Source organism: Rhinolophus sinicus, linkage group LG04 (genome assembly GCF_036562045.2).
Source record: "Rhinolophus sinicus isolate RSC01 linkage group LG04, ASM3656204v1, whole genome shotgun sequence".
NCBI lineage: Eukaryota > Metazoa > Chordata > Mammalia > Chiroptera > Rhinolophidae > Rhinolophus > Rhinolophus sinicus.
The window spans coordinates 4,993,402-5,013,572 of record NC_133754.1 but is presented as its reverse complement, the minus strand read 5'-3'; the positions used below and the strand labels follow the sequence as shown (position 1 = coordinate 5,013,572).

General features: G+C 38.9%; 1 long non-coding RNA gene across 1 annotated transcript; it reads right to left on the bottom strand.

Annotated features, from left to right (window-relative positions):
- Window positions 1-1,492: 1,492 nt before the first annotated feature.
- Window positions 1,493-19,788, bottom strand: LOC109461037 (uncharacterized). The gene is made up of 3 exons (XR_012495430.1): window positions 15,835-19,788; window positions 9,151-9,362; window positions 1,493-2,608 (listed from the first exon to the last, which is right to left on the bottom strand). It is a non-coding gene; the product is annotated as an uncharacterized LOC109461037 (long non-coding RNA).
- Window positions 19,789-20,171: the final 383 nt, after the last annotated feature.

The following is a 20,171-nucleotide window of genomic DNA, read 5'->3' as shown; positions in this document are numbered from 1 at the left end:
TGGACTTGCGAGGTGCTACAAATCAGAAATAGTGTGAGTGGCTTGTTGGAGCTGAAGTTTCCTCTCTGATTTTGGAGAGGAGAACTGTTTAGGAGAAGTCAGAGCATTTCCTCATTTAAAGATGATGTAACAGTTGCTAACTCTAAGATACTGCTGAGAAAATAATGATGCTTATTTGCCTTAGAACCAACCAAAGTGAGGTTGAATATTCCAGCAATAAGATCCCACACTGCTTTAAGTATGTTACACTTCCTGCATTCTTTTAAATTGCATTTCACACAAGTTTAAGCACAAATGCAATTGAATATATTGTCGTCTGTTTAGAGCTCACTATTTTTCTGACTCCTCATCAAACAGCAAGGTTAATGAATGTTCGCAAAGCAACTGCATTATATAGTAGGAAGATCCCTGCACTTAAAACTAGAAGAGTGAGGCTTGGGTGATTGCCACTGATTAGCTTTGTAACGCTTTGTAATTCATATGAGCTCTCTGAGTCATCCACAATATGGGGATAATCAAATAATATGTATGAGAGTACAGATGGTCCCTGACTTACGATGGTTTGACTATGATTTTTCAACTTTACAATGGTGCAAAAGCGATACACATTCAGTAGAAATCATAATTTGAATTTTGACCTTTTCCTGGGCTAGCAGTATGCCGTATGACACTCTCTCATGATGCTGGGCAGTGGCACTGGTGACAGCTCCCAGTCAGCCCCGTGGTCGCGAGGGTAAACAACCAATAATCTACAGTGTACTGTGGTGCTAGAGTTTTTGGGATTTTGTGTTTTTGCATCCCATCATGTCTACAAAATGTCCATCTGTGTCTCTTGCTTCTGGTGAGGAGATAAGGAAGGCAACTATGTACTCTTTTATAAACTATAAAGCATTAAATACTTTTTAGCCACATCAAGATTTTTAAAATTAACATTAAATTGGACTTGGCATTAAGTGGAACATTTAATAAATGAAATATACGTTACAAAAGTTGGGCTTTCCCAAGTTATAGGGTAGTCTAAGATAGAAAGGGGAAAGTCAGTCACTGACTGCCTTTAAATTACACTCGTTCCTAGACTGTGGGGTGACACGGGGAACGTTGCGAAGCCTGCCAGTTGTCCAAGAACAATAGCATCCCCACTCTCAAAAAAACTAACTCTTTAGAAAGGAAAATGTCAACACATGGAATCATTTGTTGGTGTCTTTGAGGGAGCATTTCCCCCCTATATCCTATTGTGAAGAAATGGAGTAATAAAAGATAAAGCAGACGGGAAATCAAAGTATCACTTTTATAACTGAAGTGAAAGTGGGGGAACAAGCTTGGATAGAGGACCTCATATGTCTGCTGGCCCATTCTCAGAATTAGAAACTTAAACCTACTCAATCAAAAGAGTAGTTCCCTGGGGTAGTCTTTAAACTTGACCAATAGAACTTACCACTACACCACTGCCACCTTGGGGTGAAACGAATGAAAGGCAGAGACAGGCCTGGAATCACAGTTACGTTTTCTTCACAGGATAAACAACATCAAGAGTAATAATAAAACATGCTTTGTAACATTTCCCATTTTGACCTATTCACTCTTTGGGCTTAACTCTCAATCTCCCACGGGGAGGAGCTCAGCAATCTCGCAGGACATTTCTGTTCTCATCTTTGGGCCATTTTCCCGTAACAACTGTCCCTTCACTAATAAAATTTATAGGACATACCTCCGTAATGAAACCCAACCACATGGCTGTACTATTTGCTGGGGCGGCCATAACAAAGTGCCACAGCTGCCGAACAACAAAAACTCATTGTCTCACAATTGTGGATGCTAGAAGTTTCAGATCACGTGTTAGCGGGCATGGTTTCTCTTCTTGACTTGCAGATGGTTGTCTTCTCTTTGTGTCTTCACATGGCTCTCCCAATGTACCTGTGTCCTAATCTTTTCTTCTTAGGATACCACTTAGAGTGGATTAGAGTCACCCTGATGACCTCATCAACTTAATCACCTTTTAAAAGGCCCTATTTCTAAATACAGTCACATTCAGAGGTCCTGGAAGTTAGGGCTTCATAACGTGAATTTTGGGAGGGACACAATTCAACTCATAACAATTGAGGTATCCCAGATTTTAATGTAAACGCCTCTTTCAGTTTCAAATTTCCAAAGAGAATTGAGTGTTAAATCCCATTGCAGGTTGAAGTCCAAAGATTCTGCAGTCCAAAATTAAATTTTCTTGCCCTGTAAACTTAGAAACGTAAAGCCCGAATTTCTTTTAAAAATACAACCAAGGACCCTTTCATGTCTTATTCTGCTCACTTCCCGCCTGTAGACTTCTCGGTGCCTCAGTAGAGTTGGGATTTACTGGGCAGCGGCAGCCTAGGTAGTCTCCACCTGGCATGTGTGCAATTTCTTCAGGGCCTCAGCAATTATAACACAAAGGTTCTCATGGCCTTCATTTTTCCATAAAGTCCACAGAATTAATGGGACATGCAATTTCATTGGATCCTGTGTCCACCGAATTCAGAAGACAAGCCAAATCACAGCCTCTAAAGCAGAAGACAATTATGTATTCAGGGTCCAGAACTTAGTATTGTCTGAGGTGATAGCAAACAGTCAGTGGAACCTGAGAGATAGAGGGAAAACAAATGCACCCTTGGTTTCAGCTTTGTTAGGATGCCAGCTTTGCAGAATCCACAACCTTGTCAATGTACACATTTTCAAACGTGTAGAGAATTTTTATAGAAAGTTTATTGGAGCCAAAAGAGGATATACTTGGAAGCAAGATCTCAACACTCTTACGCCATCCAACCCTCCTTCCAATGATCAAATTCATTAGCCTTCCAATACGTTTCTTCCAATCATTTTCATTTTCCTTTTTTTCTAAGCCATTTTCCTTATTTTGTTAATAATGCTTCTCCCACCCCTAGGCAACAAATGTAGACTCCTTGGTTTTCTTGTAAGAAACAACAACATTTATTTCTCACCATTTCTGTAGGTCAAGAATCAGGCACAGTTTAACTGGGTCTGTATCTTCAGTAATTCTCACAAGCCGCAGTCAAGGTGGTGGTCAGGGCTGCTGCCATCTCAAGGCTCAAGGTGGGGAGGATCCACTTTCAATCTCACTCAAGTAATTGTTGGTAAGAGCCAGATCTTTTTGGTTATTGGTTTATCACTGGTTGGTGGATGTTCCTTGTGTCATGGGCCTCTCCACAGGGCAGCTTCCCACCTGGCAGCTTACTTCATCAGAGGAAGCAAGCAGAAGAAGAGCCACAGAGTAAGAGGATGCGAACAAGACAGAAATCACCGTCTTTTGTAACCTCATCTTGGGAGTGACAGCCCATCATCTTTTCCACATTCTAGTCATTCAAAGCGAGTCTCCAGGGCCAGCCTACACTTGGGAGGGGATTGCACAGCAGCATGAATCCCAGGAGGCAGGGAGCATTGAGACCACCGAAGGTCTGTCTACTACCCATCTCCAAAATACCATTGCTGTATAGTGGTAATAATAGCGGGCATCCTGGACTGGTTCCTGATTTTCGTGTTTGGGCATTCAGAATATATGTTGTTTGTCTATTGTTTAGACATAAATATTGTTTCTCTATTCTCCCATCACGTAGAGTTTTTAAATTAAGAATTCTTGCTCTGTTTCATTAAATAAATGTTCAACACCTATTTTTCTAATTATAGGCTGTCTCCTTTCATTTTAATGAGATGAAGTAGGCTGACAGATTTCCTGATCATAAAAATAAGCCTTGTGTTCTTATTGGGTCATAGTGCATTAGTCTTTTGATGCACTGTTGGATTTTATTTGCCAATATTTTATTTATAATTTTCCACCTGTATTTAGTACAGATGATTATCTTTTCTAATGTACTATAATTATAAAATTTTGATACTAAACTTAAGCTGGATTTATGAAAGGAACCACTGAGTTTTCTACCTTTTCCTGAGGTTGAAACTAGCTTAAGAAATGATAGAATCATCTGTTTTTTTTTAACGGTTAGGTAAAATTCAGCTATGAGCCCCTCTGGTTCTAGCACATTTTTGTGGAAGTTGTTTAATCACCTTTTCATTGTCTTCTATAGCAATTGGTCTAATTCCATTTTTTATGTCTTAATTTTATTTGGGTATTTTATATTTTGTCAGGAATCTTCCATTTCTTTGACATGTTTGACATTTGTTGCTTTGGAGTTGCAGGTATTGTTTCCTAATTCTTCTCCCTCCGAATGATCACATTCCTACTCACTTTTCCATTTCTTCTATTGTGGTCACATTAGATGCCTAAGTCCTTTTTGGGAATAAAATGAGGACCAAATAGACACACATATACATAGATGTATAAATACAGTAATAAATTAATGGCAACGCGTGGCCCATAGCATTCAATTCCTCCCACTTGGCAGGGGCCACTGTAATTATTAAATGAATGAGTCACCTCCAACCTGCTGCCTTAGTCAGCTCTGGCTGCCATAACAAAATACCACAGACTGGGTGGCTTACACAACAGGAATGTATTCCTCACCATCTGGAGGCTGGGAAGTCCAAGCTCAAGATGCCGGCCAATTCAGTTTCCTGGAGAGGGCTGTCTTCCTGGCTGGCAGATGGCCACCTTCTTTCCGTGTCCTCACATGGCACAGAGAGCAAGCTCTCTGGAGTCTCTTCTTGTTAGGAAACTAATCCCATCATGAAAGCCCCACTCTCATGACCTCATCTAAATCGAATTACCTCCCCAAAGCACCTATCTCCAAAATTACATTATACTGGGGGTTAGAACTTCAACATATGAATTTGGGGGAGCACAATTTAGTCCATAGCATCTGCTATGGGAGCACCAAATACTCATGTTGTGGATTTAATTGTGTCGCCCAGTTAGATGTTTTCAAGTCCTAACCCCTGGTACTTGTGAATATGACCTATTTAGAAATAAGATCTTTACAGATGTAATCAAATTAAGATGAGACTACAGAAGATCAGGGTGGGCTGTACCCCAATAACTGATGACCTTGTAAGAAGAGGGAAATTTGGACATAGACACAGACTAGGAGAGAAAACCATGTGACCCTGGAGGCAGAGATTGGAGTGATGTGTCTACAGGACAAGGAATGCCAAAGATCTCTGGTAGCTGCCAGAACAAGGAAAGAGGCACAGAACAAATTATCTCTCAGAGCCTCCAGAAGCAAGCAATTCTGCCAACACCTTGATTTTGGACTTCTGGCCTCTGGAACTTGAAATAATAAATTTGTCTTGTTCTCAAGCACACAGTTTATGGCACTTTGATATGGCAGCCCTAGGAAATTAGTATACCTCACATCTATTGCCCTTGATAAACCATTTAGCTTAATTCTGACAGAAAGACCTTCCTTAAATATAATTCACATCATGTCACTACTTTGTTAAAAAATAAAAATGACCAATAACTCTCTCTTTCCTCCAGTTATCACGAATGCTAGTTTATCTTGTTTTCAAGATCCCAAACAAGCATATACATATTTTTTCATATTTTTCTCTTTCTAATCCGGTTGAACGCTCTACTGTCCAGAAACTTCATGATCTTATCTGCTTTCATGTTTTTTCCCTTCATGCAGTCTCTCCACCATCCTTCTATGTGAATCTCACACTTTGTTTAATGTCGAAATTAAATTGAAAATCAAGTTTCCATTCATTATGCCACTACTTCTTATCTCCTTCTCTTCTGAATGTATAGAAAAGTTGGAATATATATCACACAATTTTGCTCCTTACTCTATATCAGTTATTTTACCTCTGCTTAGCTTGAGGCCGACTCCATGAGCTGACCACCGTTTTACACTTCTGAGCCTCCCTCATGCCTGGAACAGTGATAAGTTATGCAAGAAAGATTGTCTAATTAATTTGCATACTAATTGTGCCCGCCACATGCATAATGAGTATTGCATTTAAACAAACATGCATAAATCCTGGCCAAAGTTTACACTGTTCTGACCTACTTCGTTCATAATGCCTCTGGCCTAAATTTTTCCCCATTTTAAGAAAACTAAGAGGAAAAGAAGCTTTATTGAGTCAAAATGCAAAATAAGATCTGTGGCAGGAGGATGATCTAGAGGCCATTTTGTAATTGCTCTCGTTTGAGGAAACATAGTGTTTTTTCTCATAATTCAACACAATAATCCATTATAGTTGGATAACATGATAATGAAACAAGATTTCTCTTCTGTCTTTCGCGGGAGTCATTTATTGGTCCTTTTGTACTGAGAACTACCTCATGGGAGATTTGAACTATCTGTGTGTTTCCGTCTCTCCCTTGACAAAAGTTACTCATTATCTAGAGGAGTAATTCAACATCTAGACTTTCTCTTTGCCTCTCCCCGTTGGCAGTCCCATTGCTGGCAGTCTCGGATGGACCATGGGCCTGCCTACCTTTGTCAGTCTGGGCTGCTATAACAGAAATACCATCAATGGTGTCTTAAACAACAGAAATTTATTTCTCACCGTTCTCGAGTCTGCGAAGTCCAAAATCAGGTGCCCGCAGATTCGGTTTTTGGTGATGGCTCTTCCTGGTTTACAGAGAGATGCTTCCTCAGTGTATTCTCATACAGTAGAGAAAGAAAGCTGCCCACTGTCATGTCACATCTCATGACGGCACCAATCCCATCATGAGGCCTCCACTCTCATGATCTAATTACTTCGCAGAGGCCTTACCGCCAACACTCTCACATTGGGGTTATTGCTTCAATGAATGAATTTCTGGGGACACAAACATTCTGTGGATAGCACTGCTCTTGTTTAGTTCACTGCACATACTCCCGCTGCCTTCTTTCTGATTTACCTCCTAGAGTTCCCCCCTTGGGTCCCACTGCTCTGGCCACATGATCAGCTTGCTGTTCCTCAAACAAACCCAAGAACACATGCAGTTCTTTCTGCGTGGAATGTTCTTTTTCAGATATCCTCACATCTCACTCCATACTTCATCTAGGTCTCTCCTCAGATGTCACTCCCTCTGTTTTAACTATTAATAGAAAATGTGAGATATAGTAAGTCCAATGGATTAGAAAACCAGTGCCATGGAAAAGGCAGTTTGCTGCTCACAGTTGCCAAGAGGAGGGGGCATGCCACACCATCTTGGGCCACATGAGAAAACACAGGCCAGGCAGGAGGTGGGGGAGGGGACTGTGGGCAAGAGCCTAGACTGTGGTTTCCACGGGAAAGAATGGCAAGACAGGAGAAGCAGGCTTAGGACTGGCTAGCTTGAATAACTTCAGTGGACTCTGCAGCACCAGGACTGTCCCTAGGTGTCTGGTACCTGGCCCGAGTGACTAGGGCAGGTAGGTAGTGGCCTGGAGTGTGAGGGCTCAATAAAGGAGGTGGTTGGGTGTCAGCTGTGGATCTGTTGGCTTACATTTGGAGCACGTGCTAATAGGAGAGCTGTTTACTATCTGCAGGAACTGGCTAACCCAGGAGAGGCAGGCCCTGTAGGGTTAGGAAGACCTCAGATGTCAAAGCTTCAGATACAGAAGAGAAAATAAATGGTGAATCCAATCCTCCAAGAGGCTTTTCCTGATACCCTAAGAGAGCATCTCACTTTCCATCACGAATCTCCTTCTTCTTCTTCTTTGTCTTCACAGTATTTCACAGAACACACGTGATGGACTTTTGTTGTATGTCTTCCCCAAATCCATCATATGCCATAAAGTTACTATTGTATTGCCAGCACATGAAAGGGCTTAGATCTGTTCCCAGCCCATAGCATATGCTCAACAAATACTTGCTGAATAAATGCATAAATATTATATAAATGTGTACACACAACTTAGGATATAATTTTTCAGTTATAGCATCGTATGTGGATTCTATATCACCAAAAATTACATGGTCATAAAGGTAATTTACACTAGAAAAATGTAAACTAGCTCTAATAATGACAGAGATTGCTATAAAAAGTATATATAAAGCATTTGAATACATTTTTTCAGGAAATATGAGAATGAAATATTTTTACATTAAACAAAAGAAAGCAATATTTCTAAGTTAAACAAAACTATGGTACATATTATATAATTTTCTATGTGTTTATAATGCATATTAATTATTTAATATGCAATTGATATGTGTGCAACTAAATTAACATTAAAAATTGTACGTTGAAATGTGACAATTTCATCTACATCTCTAAGAATGTGTATATTCAAGTGGGTCAAAAAATTATCCTTGTAATACTACTCAGCCATAAGAAAAGATGAAATATTGCCATTTGCAACAACATAGATGAATCGTGAGGGTATTATGCTAAGTGAAATAAGTCAGACAGAAAAGGACAAAAACTGTATGATTTTACTCATACGTGGAATATAAAAGAAACAAATGAACAAATGAAACAAAACAAAATCATAGATACAGACAACAGTTTGGTGGTTACAAGAAGGGAAGGAGGGTGAAGGGGGATGAAATAAATAAAGGGGGTCAAATATATGGTGACAGATGGAAACTAGACTTTTGGTGGTGACTACACTACAATGCATACAGATACCCGATTATAACATTGTATACCTGAAATTTATATGTTGTCAACCAGTTACCTCAATTAAAAAAACACCTATCCTGGGGAAAATTACCTTATGTTCAGGGTTGCTTTATATTCATGCATATAAAGTATTGTTTGAGTTTCCTTAATTTGAGATTATGTTAACATCAAGGTATTGTTTTAAAGAATATTTGGTAGAAAGTTACGAATAAGTGTGAATGAATAAAAGGGTTCTACAAAAAGCAACCTCACGTGGTGATCTGGTCATAAATTCCTAACTGGGCAGGTTATGGTGGGTAGTCACACCCCAGGCATAAAACTTCTTTAGTGAAAGCCTTTTCTTTGCCGTAAGCAATCCTCTTAGCTGTTTCTGTGCATCGAGGCTCAGACACCTTTGAAATAAGCCTGGAAGCACCCTCAACGGAGCACATATCTTAACCGTCCTGTAATCCATTCCCTACTTTGCTTTCTCCCACCTCCATGTAATCTTTTCTTACATCCCTCCTTAATTTCAAATGAGTAAAAGAAGCTGCAAACCTGTTATCCTTAGGAGCTTTTGAGATCTTGCTCCCTGACGTACATTGTCAGTTTGGCTCAAATAAACTCCAATAAAAAGTTATCTACAGGTTTGGACATTTCTTATGTTGACAAAAGAAGAGGAAATTTACTTTCCAGAGTAAATTGATGTCAGTCATGGAAATGCAACAGGTATATAACCAGTACCATAGCTCCTTCTCGGTTCTCCTTCCTGCGAAGAAGCTACAATGGCGGGTAGCAGAAGCAGTAATCACCAGGAGAATGAACTGAAGCTGTTAAGAGAATTAATTAACTTCCCTTCAGTAACAACACGCAAGTAATTAAATGCTCCTCCTTGAAAGCCCTGGAAGAAAAAGAGAAAACACTAAGATTTTGAGCCCCAGTGAATCAAGGCACCATCTTTCTGAGAAGAGGAGAAAGGTTGGGGAGGTGGGATGTTAAATCACTGGTTCCTATATTTTGAGACTGAAGTGATTGCAAAACATTCAAGAGGTGCTGAAAAAGAAATGAGTTGAGCTAGACTGAAGGTTCTCAGACGTGAATGCACATTAGAATTATCTGTAGAACTTTTAGTGGTAGCAATCTGTTCCTGTTCCTCAGAAATTCTGGTTCAGTTGGTCTAGGGTGAGGCCAGGGCTTTTTCTGAAGTGGCCCGGCTTAGAGTTGTAAATCTCCTGAATGGAGAGAGAAATCAGGTTCAGGCTGTTTAGGTGGTGTTATCATTACAGCTTAAGACAGTGTGTTTCCTTGAAAAGAACAAGGAGAGGAAATCAGACCTGGGATTACGTCCCTGTGCTGCCACTTCCTGGGTGTTGTGACCTTTAAAAGGTAATTAACCTTTCTGAGACTCGCTTCCCTTTTCCCTATAATATTGAAAACATAACTTCTCTATAAGAGAGAAGTAGAAAATAGAAGTCTGCTTACTTATAGTATGTCATCCTCCCTCTCTTATCTTTTTATATTGAAGTCATGAAAATGGTTATTTTTAAAGTCACTGAGACAGTTAACGAGGACTTATAAGATCTTTAATGTCATAATTTGTAGCCCAACATTTGGAATTTTGCAGTTGGAACTCTGGGACTGCTTACAGACCGTGACTCTGCACCTTGAACTTGGAAACTGCCTGCAGAATGAACAGGGTCTGTGCTGTTTGATTTCTGTTGGTAAGTAACCCAGAGGCTTTTGTTCTACAAGCCCGAACTGCAACTAGGGTGCTGACAAGTGCCTACTCATATGTTACACATCCTTCTTGTATCACAGCCCCACTTACTGAATGCTGAGTCAGCCTACCACTGAAAACACATAATGTAAGCTTGTGGTCTGGTTTCCCCTAGCAATCCATCTCTTTGATCATCAGTTCTTTGCAACTTTTGCCTTTAAAATCTAGTCCTACCCACCTTCCTTCCTCCATTTTGGACCACGTCTTCATTTTCTACTGAGGGCTACACCCCTGATTTGCAAACCATGGGTGAATAAAGCTCTTTTAAATTGTTTTGAATTTTTTGTTAACGTTACTAATTTGGAGGATGCACTTTGATTTTTAAAAAGCTACTGACCAAATATGTTCTCCTGCTGATCAAGCTGCGTATTCTATTTCCTGGGTGCTGAAGAGGGAGTGACAGCCGGAGCTGATTGATAGAGCCATGTGACAGATGGCATGCATTTAAGCTTCTAAGACAGACAAGAATTACTTGCGTAAAACAGTGGGAAATATGCATAAAATTCCGGATGGACTGTGGAACATTTACTTTTAAATGTGCACGTATAATACACACGTGTATTAAATATGCAGACACAGACATATCCCTGTGGTCTCCATCTATGACCTATGAAAACTCATGAGTCCTTAATTTCCATAACAACTCTTCATTGCCTTTTCTACATCATGGAATTGAACTTCTCCATCTTCCAAGTGATGGAGAACCTTTTGATGGGAGGGTAATAATGTCTAAACCAAGAAACAGAGTCTGTAAGCCTTAGTGATTTTTAAAAAAAGACCCTACGAGTTGAAGTAGACAGAAAAATATAGAGAGGTCTTTGAGGTGATTTATGCTAATGATGTAGTTAGCAGAGCTAGCTGAATTAAACATTTAATCTGCATGTTCTCATTTAGAAATGTTTCTATTGACATTGCTCCCTTGGAAAATACCCATTTTCTCTCAATAGTTAAAATTTATCAACTACAGCACCAGGAAAGACAGCCAAACCCTTGTGGTATTCAAAAAGGCCTTCCCACTATTATTTGACTTTAAATAATAATCTACAAAATTATAGGAAATAATTCAGTAATTGTTATAGTCGGAATATTTGTGTTCCCCCAAAATTCAGATATTGAAATGCTAATGCCCAAAATGATGGTATTAGGAGGTGGGGCTTTTGGAAGGTGCTTAGGTCATGAGGGTGGAGCCCTCATGAATGAGACTAATTCTATTATAAAAGAGACCCTACAGATCTTCCAGCCCCTTCACCTATATGAAGACACAGTGAGAAGATGGCCATTTATGAACCAGAAAACAGGCCTTCCCCAGACACAGACCTGACCATGTGGGTACCATAAATTCATACTTCCAGCCTCCAGAACTGTGAAAAGTAGATTTTTGTTGTTTATAAGCTACCCAGTTTTGTGGTATTTTATCATAGCATCTGAAACAGACTGAGACAGTAATAATCATAATGATTATGATTGTGGTTTTCAAACTTGACCTCCAGCTCTTTATTTTTTATTTTCAATGTCTTGACTTCCAAAGAAGTGGAGCTAGAGACAGATTCATATAAAATTGATTTGCAGAGAGGATGTTTATCAGGAGGTACTTCTCATGGGTCTCTCATATTTCTGTATGTTTTAGGAGCACAGGCACTAGCTACCTTTGTTCTGAACTATCTTATCAAGGTTATTTATATAACAAAGAGCCTTATAAGCAATCTACAAGATACAGATTTCAAAACACTGGTTATAAGGATGTTCAATGAACTTAGGGGAAAGATAGATAAAATCAGTGAGAACTTACACAAGAGATAGAAACCATAAAAGAGAACCGGTCAGAAATAAAGAGTACAATAACTGAAATGAAAAAATAAATGGAATCAAGAGCAGATTAGATGAAGAAGAGAATCTAATCAGTGATCTGGAAGACAAGGTAGCAGAAAACACCCACCAAATGGGAACAGCAAAAAGGAAAATGAATAATAAAAAAAAAGAGTATAGTTTAAGGGACCTCTAGACAGCTTTAAGCATAACAACATTCACATCATAGGGGTACTAGAAGGAGAAGAGAGAGAGCAAGGGATTTTAAACCTATTTGAAGAAATAATGACTGAAAACTTCCCTAACCTGATGAAGGAAATAGACATATTAGGTTAGTGCAAAAGTAATTGTGGCTTTTGCAATTATTTTAACCTTTTAAACCTCAATTACTTTTGCACCAACATAATATAAACCCAAGAAGCACAGAGAGTCCCAAACAAGATGAACCCAAAGAGGCCCACACCAAGACATATCATAATTGAAATGTCAAATATTAAAGACAAAGAAAGAATCTTAAAAGCAGCAAAAGAAAAGCAGTTAGTTACTTAAAAGGGAGCTCACATAAGACTATCAGCTGATTTGTCAACAGAAACTTTGCAGGCAAGAAGGGAGTGGCAGGAAATATTCCAAGTGATGAAAAGCAACGACATAAAACCAAGATTATTTTACCCAGCAAGGCTGTCATTTAGGATCAAAGGACAGATAAGGAGCTTCCCAGACAAGAAAAATCTAAAGGAGTTCATCACCACTGAACCAGTATTATAAAAAATGTTAAGGAGACTTCTTGAAGAAGAGGAACAAAAGAGATCAAAATATGAATAAAAAACGGCAATAACTACATACTTATCAATAATTATTTTAAATGTAAATGGATTAAATGCTCCAATCAAAAGACATAGGGTGGCTGAATGGAGAAGAAAACAAGACCCATATGTTGCCTACATGAAACCCACTTCAGATTGAAAGACACACAAAGACTTAGAGTAAAGTGATGGAAGAAAGACAACTTACGCCAAAAAAAAAAGAAAAAAAAAGGCTGGGTAGCAATACTTATATCAGACAAAATAGACTTTAAAACAAAGACTATAACAAGAGACAAAGAGGGACATTTCATATACAAAAGCCAAGATATGGAAGCAACCTAATTGTCCATTGATAGACAATTGGATAAAGAAGATGTGGTACATATACTCGGCCATAAAAAAGAATGAAATCTTGCCAATTATGACAACATGGATGTACCCAGAGGGCTAAGTGAAATAAGTCAGACAGAGAAAGACAAATACCACATGATTTCATTTATATGTGGAATCTAAAAAACAAAATAAACAAACAAAAAAACAGAAACAGTCTTATAGATACAGAGAACAAACTGATGGTTGCCAGATGGGAGGGGATTGGGGATGAGTGAAAAAGGGGAAGGGATTATGAAGTACAAATTGGTTGTTACACAGTAATCATGGGGATGTAGGGTATAGCATAGAAATATAGTCAATAATATTGTAATAACTATGTATGCTGTCAGATGGGTACTAGGTTTGTTGGGGTGATAGGTGGGAGGGGGTTGGGGGCTGGGTTAAAAAGGTGAAGGGATTAAGAAATACAAATTGGTAGTTACAAAATAGTCATGGGGATGTAAAGTAAGCATAGTGAATACAGTCAATAATATAACAAGTATGTATGGTGCCAGGTGGGTGCTAGACTTTTTAGGGGAATCACTTCATAAGTGATGTAAATGTGTAACCTCTGTGCTGTACACCTGAAACTAATATAATATTGAATGTCAACTGCAATTAAAAAATTAAAAACTAATAATTAAGAAAAGAGAAGTTCTAGGGCTTTTGGGACCTCTCAATTTTAATCATTCCTTTGAGCTACACATCTTTGCAACTAGTAATTTTGATGATTTGAGTTTCTTGCAAAGGAAGGTAGCACCCACTTGGAGGTGCCCTGTAGGATTTTGGACTTGTTGCACCTAGCATTCTCTGGTGTGACTGCTAGGTGCACCCCTTTTAATCAGCTATCAGCTTGCCACTGGAATCCTGTCAAAACAGGATACTTAACCCATGGAGGTCTCGTGATTCTTAGCCTAATACTGTTGACCTTCTGTATTCATGGGTTCTGCATTCGCATATTCAACCAACTGCAGTTCGAAGATATTTGAAAACAAATAGTATGTTATTCCTTGCATGCACTACATAGTTAGGCCAACAATGGTTGCGTCTGTACTGAACATGCACAGGCTTTTTTCTTGTCATTATTCCCTAAACAATACAGTAGAACAACTCTTTACATAGCATTCACATTGCATTAGGTATTTTAAGTAATCTAGAGGTGATTTAAACCACATGGGAGGATGTGTGTGGCTTATATACACATACTATGCCATTTTATATAAGGGACTGGAACACCCATGGAATTTGGTGTCTGTGGGAGTCGTGGAAGCCATCTCCCATGGACACTGAGGGACAAGTATATTCTGATTTGGGGCGGGACGACTTGGATTGACGACTGCCAAGGTGGCAAGTGGTAAACAATCACACTTTCAAAATGAAAATGAAGAGTGCAGCCAGACTGGCCCCACCAGGCCCTTCAAAGTAAGGACTAATCTCAATTATTCTAACTGGACTGAGCACCCTAAAACCTCCCTGCCTGCCAGGAGGCCACCTTGGAGACACTGTCAACAGCATGTAAACAACACTTTCTTTGCAGGGGTGTCATCTATGCCCCCAGGACTGTATTTACATGGAAGGCAGATATAACTTCTTCTCCCTCCCCCCAAAACATGGTGATTTAGGTTTAATCATAAGAGACTTTTAAGTGTTTCAGGAAACATCATGAAATGATCATACAGCCCTCAGAAAATGGAAGAGCGCTCTCCTAAATTAGGCTTCTCTTTGTTGCTTGGGGGAGATTTTCAGAGGAAAAACGGAATCATTTACATGTACCCTGCAGGAGTGACCCCTATAACAGGCGTCATACAATCTGTAAAGGCACTAAGAATTTGTCCCTGACTGCAGCTGAAGTGATGAGGGCGATCACCTCGTCCTTGAAGGCATTCAGGGCGTCTCAACTAACTGGTGAGCGCAGTCACGGATGGTAGAATTGCCCAAGACTTCCTCCGGAGGGCGGAGACAGAGTCCCTGCAGTTGCTAATATAGCCTGTGTATCTGAATTCATGCCTCAGACAAAGCGCAAGGGTCGATATGAACAAAAGGGAGATAGCCCGACTTTCTAAGGTAGACACTGGAAGTTTAAGGATTTCTTCAGCTGATTGAGCCTGAGAACCTGGGGTTCATAGTTGAGGTCAATATTACAAGTTGGCCTTCTCCTGGAGTACTATTGATTAATTAGTTAATCCCATACACAGCAAATTGAATAATTTGGTCCCCATCTCTGTAAGTCGGGTTAATCAGAGTCATTGACAAAGTGGTGTAATTATGGGAAATCATTTCAGACACAAAGAGGATGTAGAAGTGAGACTAGTTGAGTGAAAATCTCTTTCCATCTCTCATGTTTCTGTACGTTCTGAGATCAAAGCAATTGGCCGTGTGTATTCTGTATCCTGGATGTCTTTTTAAGACTCTATGGTTAACAGATTTGGAAAGCCCTCACAACAAAGGTCAGGCTTACTCACTTCCGGTTATAAAAGATTCAGGGTCCCTAAACTCAGGGTGTTTCTCTTGTAATACTACGCAGGTGGCGTCTTCTGGCCCTCTGAGAATAAGGGACGGGGCCAGTGCCACAATGATGACATTCCATCTACTGCACTGATGTGGGTAGTAAGTACCTCTTGTCTCTGACACAAATGCTCCTTTCTTCTTCCAGCATCCATGAAACTGTGGCAGTCTCACTTGTTAGCTTGTCACGAGGGCAGACCTCCAGTGCTCTGCGTTCTCTGCTGCACTCTCGCCAGGAGCGAGGAAAGCAGATGGGCAAAGGGGGGAGTTAAGCAATGTGGTGGTTTCAGATGAAATCCATGCTTACCCACATCTAATGGGGGAACATGAGTCTATCCCGCTAGAGGTGAGAGTGGGTCCTTTGTATATCCCCTCCCTGTCAGTGATTGGCTCTGGGCCACCCTGGGATGACAGCGGGGAGGGCACCTCATGCAGGTACCTCCTTGCAAGAAAGCTCCAAACACATAAAGCTTATCTAGCTCCAGAGCCAGCTGAAGTTTGGATTGGCCACAAAGCCCCTGCAGCTTGTCAAGGGGATCCCTGGGGCACCAGCTGCGTCTGCTACCCTGACATTAATGAAATGCCTCCAATATGGATAGCGGTGTCCTAAGGAGGGGTCAAATCAAGGTTGCACCATGAAAAGAAGCAATTCTGGACTAGGATGGTGGCCCGAGACGAGGCCCAGTCAAAGAGAAGCAGTAGCCTAGTGTCCCAGAAGCTGGCTAGCAGCAGCCTGCACAGCCATGTGGGTGAAAGGGAAAAGCTGGAGAAATGGGAGCACTGCTTTCCTGCCCACACTGTATCTGCCTTCTCTTCCTCTTTAGAACTTAGTCCTTGCAAACCGCGAAAGGAACAGCATGACCTCTCCAGACATTTGGAAGAAGGCATATTTGACTCTGTTCATGTCTCTTGTGCATTTTTCTGTTAGGTTGTCGGTCTCTTTCTTACAGATCTCTAAACGTTTTTATGTACTCAGGATATAAGCCCCTTTTCTATATGGCTAACTATTTTGCTAGTATTTTATTTAGGGTTGTTTCATCTACGCTAATAAGCAAAGTTAGCCTGTAATTTCCTTTTCTTTTATAGTTCTTTCCAAGTTTTAGTATCAACTCTATGCTGGTCTCATAAAACAATTTGGGATGTATTCTTTCTTTTTCTTCTCTCTGGAATACTTTGTATAAAATTGGTGATATTTCTTTTTCACATGTTTGAAAAAACTCACATATGAAGCCAAATGTGTCTAGAGTGTATTTGTGGCAAGTTCTAAATTATGGATTCATCTTCTTCAATTGGTTCAGGACTATACAGATTTTCCTATTAATTCTTGTGTTCACTTGAATAACCTGCATTTTCTAGGAATTTTACATTTTATCTAAATTTCAGACTGTTGGGATACATTTGTTTATAATAGACTGCTAAAATTTTTAATATTTGAACAAGTCTGAAAGTATATGCTTTTTAATTTCTGATAATAGTTATTTGTGCCTTTTCTCATTTTTATTAAAAAACCTCACCTGGAATTTATGTTTTATTATTTGTGTCTTAACAAAATATATTGACCCTCTTTATTCTATTCTTATTTCTCTTTACTCCTACTTTCTTTAGATTTATTGTTTGTCCTTTTATTAACTTCCTTATTTGTATGCTTATGTCATTTGATTTTCAGACTTTCTTTTCTTTTTTAATAGATGCATTTAAGGTTATAAACTTCCTGCTAAACACAGCAAAAATTATATCCCAGAAAAGCTAATGAGTATTTTCATTATAATTCAGATAAGAATATTTTCTACTTTCCATTTTTCCTTGGCCCATGGGCTATTTAGAAATATATATCCTAATTTTCAAACATATGAGAGTATTTTTATTAGATGCTGTCTTAATTGCACTGTGGTCAGGTAACAGATAAGACACTCTGTGTTATCAAACTTTTCAATTTGGTAGAATTAACTTAACGGCCCACCATATTTTTGTAAATATTGCACATGTGTCTGAAAAGAATGTTTACCCTGAAGTTATGGGTGCACTGATTTATATGTGTCCATTTGGTCAAGTTTGTTCATATCTTCTGTATTCCTGTTGAAATTTTGTCAAGAACTCCATTTACTAGTTTCTGAGACAGTTGTCTTAAGTTCTCTCACTATGACATTAGATTTTTCTACTTCTCTAGTTTGTTCAAATTTTGTTTTACATATTTCGAGTTATATATTGGATGAATACAGATTTAGAACTGTTACTTCCTGGTGAATTGAACATCATAAAATAGCTTTCTTTTTATATAGGAATGACTTCCTCAAAAAGACGACTTTGTTTGATATTAATACACTTTTTTTTTCAGTTAGTGTTTGCATGGAGTATCTTTTTCTATACTTTAACCATCAACCTTTCTGTATCTCTTGTCAAATTGTGAGCAGGAAATAATTGGATTTTGTTTTTTAATCCACGTGGCAATCTTTGTCTTTTAGTAGGAGGCTGTAGTCAATTTAAATTTGATACAATTACTGATCTTTTGAGGTTCAAAAATAGCTCCTTACTATCAGTGAATTGGCTCTCCTTACTGTCCTCTATATATTTGCAGTTGTTAATGTTCTTCAAATCTTATTTTCATTTGATCTGTGGGCTTATTTTCATTTGATCTATGAAAATAATCATCAGAATGAATGAAAAGTAGGAACTGAACCCAAGATGAGCAAAAAAATCATCTGATCTGGGAAAATTGTGTCTCAGAATACTGAGATTGCTTTGAAAAGATACGTGACACACTGTCAATTGTTTTTGAAGAACCATAGGGAAGGGAAGTGCTAGAAGCACATGACCACATATGGTTTTGATTTTTCAAGAAAAGAAAGTAGGTTATTTAACTCTTGACAGCAATCTTCAGGAAAATTCTAAAATTAATGTCTTAGAATGATTCGTGAGGCAATTTTCAGACGGAGAAATGGTGATTATCCAGCCAGAATGTGTTAATATAAAATGTCATATAAAATTATTCACATTTTCTTTTTCTGAAAGAATTCCTAGACCAGCAGAACAAAAAGTGATGGAATTCAACAAGCCATTCGACACCATATCCAGTGCACATGTTGGGGAAATTTGTGCTGGTTAAGATGACAACTTGGTACATTGAAAACTGATTAATCAATGGATGATAAATGTTCCAACGGATTTCCTTGGCCCCATTTGGCTCACCATTTTAATCAGAGACTTGGATAAATACTATGTAGAACGGGGTGTTTATAAAATTGGTGGGTGACATGGAGTTGAGATAGGACAAATATGTGATAAATGACAGAATATAGTTTAAAAGCATCCCTCAGACCATACTTCATATTTAAAGTGGATAAACGTAAGGCCAGAAACATGAATCCAAATATAAACTTGATGAGACCAGGCTTAATAGTTGTATGTGTGAAAAAGGTTTAAAAGCATTTTAGATCCAAGTTGAGAGTAAGTTCAATATGAGACATTAGTGCAATGGAGCTTCCAGGAAGTCAATTTTGCTATTATCTTGATAGTATTATATATCAGAGAGAGAATGGAACTGGTCAGATACACTTGGAATATCAAGTATTACCCCCAGTAATCCCATAACACCCACTGAAATGTGGTATCTCATCCGAATTCTAGAAACCAGAGTCTTCACAAAGCAATGGAAAACTCCAAAGGCAACAGAAATTCCAAAGGGAAGGAATGTAACTTGGCAATTCCCTTGATGAAAAATGATGGGTTGGATATCTGAAATGCCATAACCAAAAACCAGCTGTTGCTATGGAAGGGCAAGATCAAGTTCCACAAAGACCTCCCCATGTCCTCCCAGTGAAATCCACAGAAAGTTGCTGACCTGACAGAAGCAGTAGAAAGAGTAGGTGCTGCGTAAGTGCTTCATGAACGGTGCACTTGAACTCTGTATGACTCCCTTTTCCATCAGGCTTTATTGACACACAAGGCTCAAGGGCATAGTTATATGTTTAATTCTTTGCAAAGTTTTTCTTCGTCATTTCTCCTCTTCTCAGAGCAGTTCTTCTCAAAATGAGACCCACAGATCATTTCTTCCTCGAGAACTATGGCCATATCATCTATGGGCACTGAATTAACAGCATTTTAAAATTTTAAATTGAAGTTTCATTTGTTATCAAGTAACACAAGAACACGATTTTTAAAAATCAGATGATTCTATGGCTTCATATAAACAGGGGTACCTCATCTCATTCTTTCCCACACCCAAACCTCTTTGTATGAAACCTGATTTTTATTATGTTTTAACCTCTCTGGAAGCTTTGAGGAACTTCTTTTTGCCCCCTGAATTCTGAAACTTCATATTGTGCTGTAGCGTGGTGGTTGTTTTTTTAAACCAATATACTTTTTGTTGTTTCTTCTGCTGTTTACCATATTCAATCTATATAACATGCTTACCTACTATTTCTTGATCTTCTAAATATGACACTATATG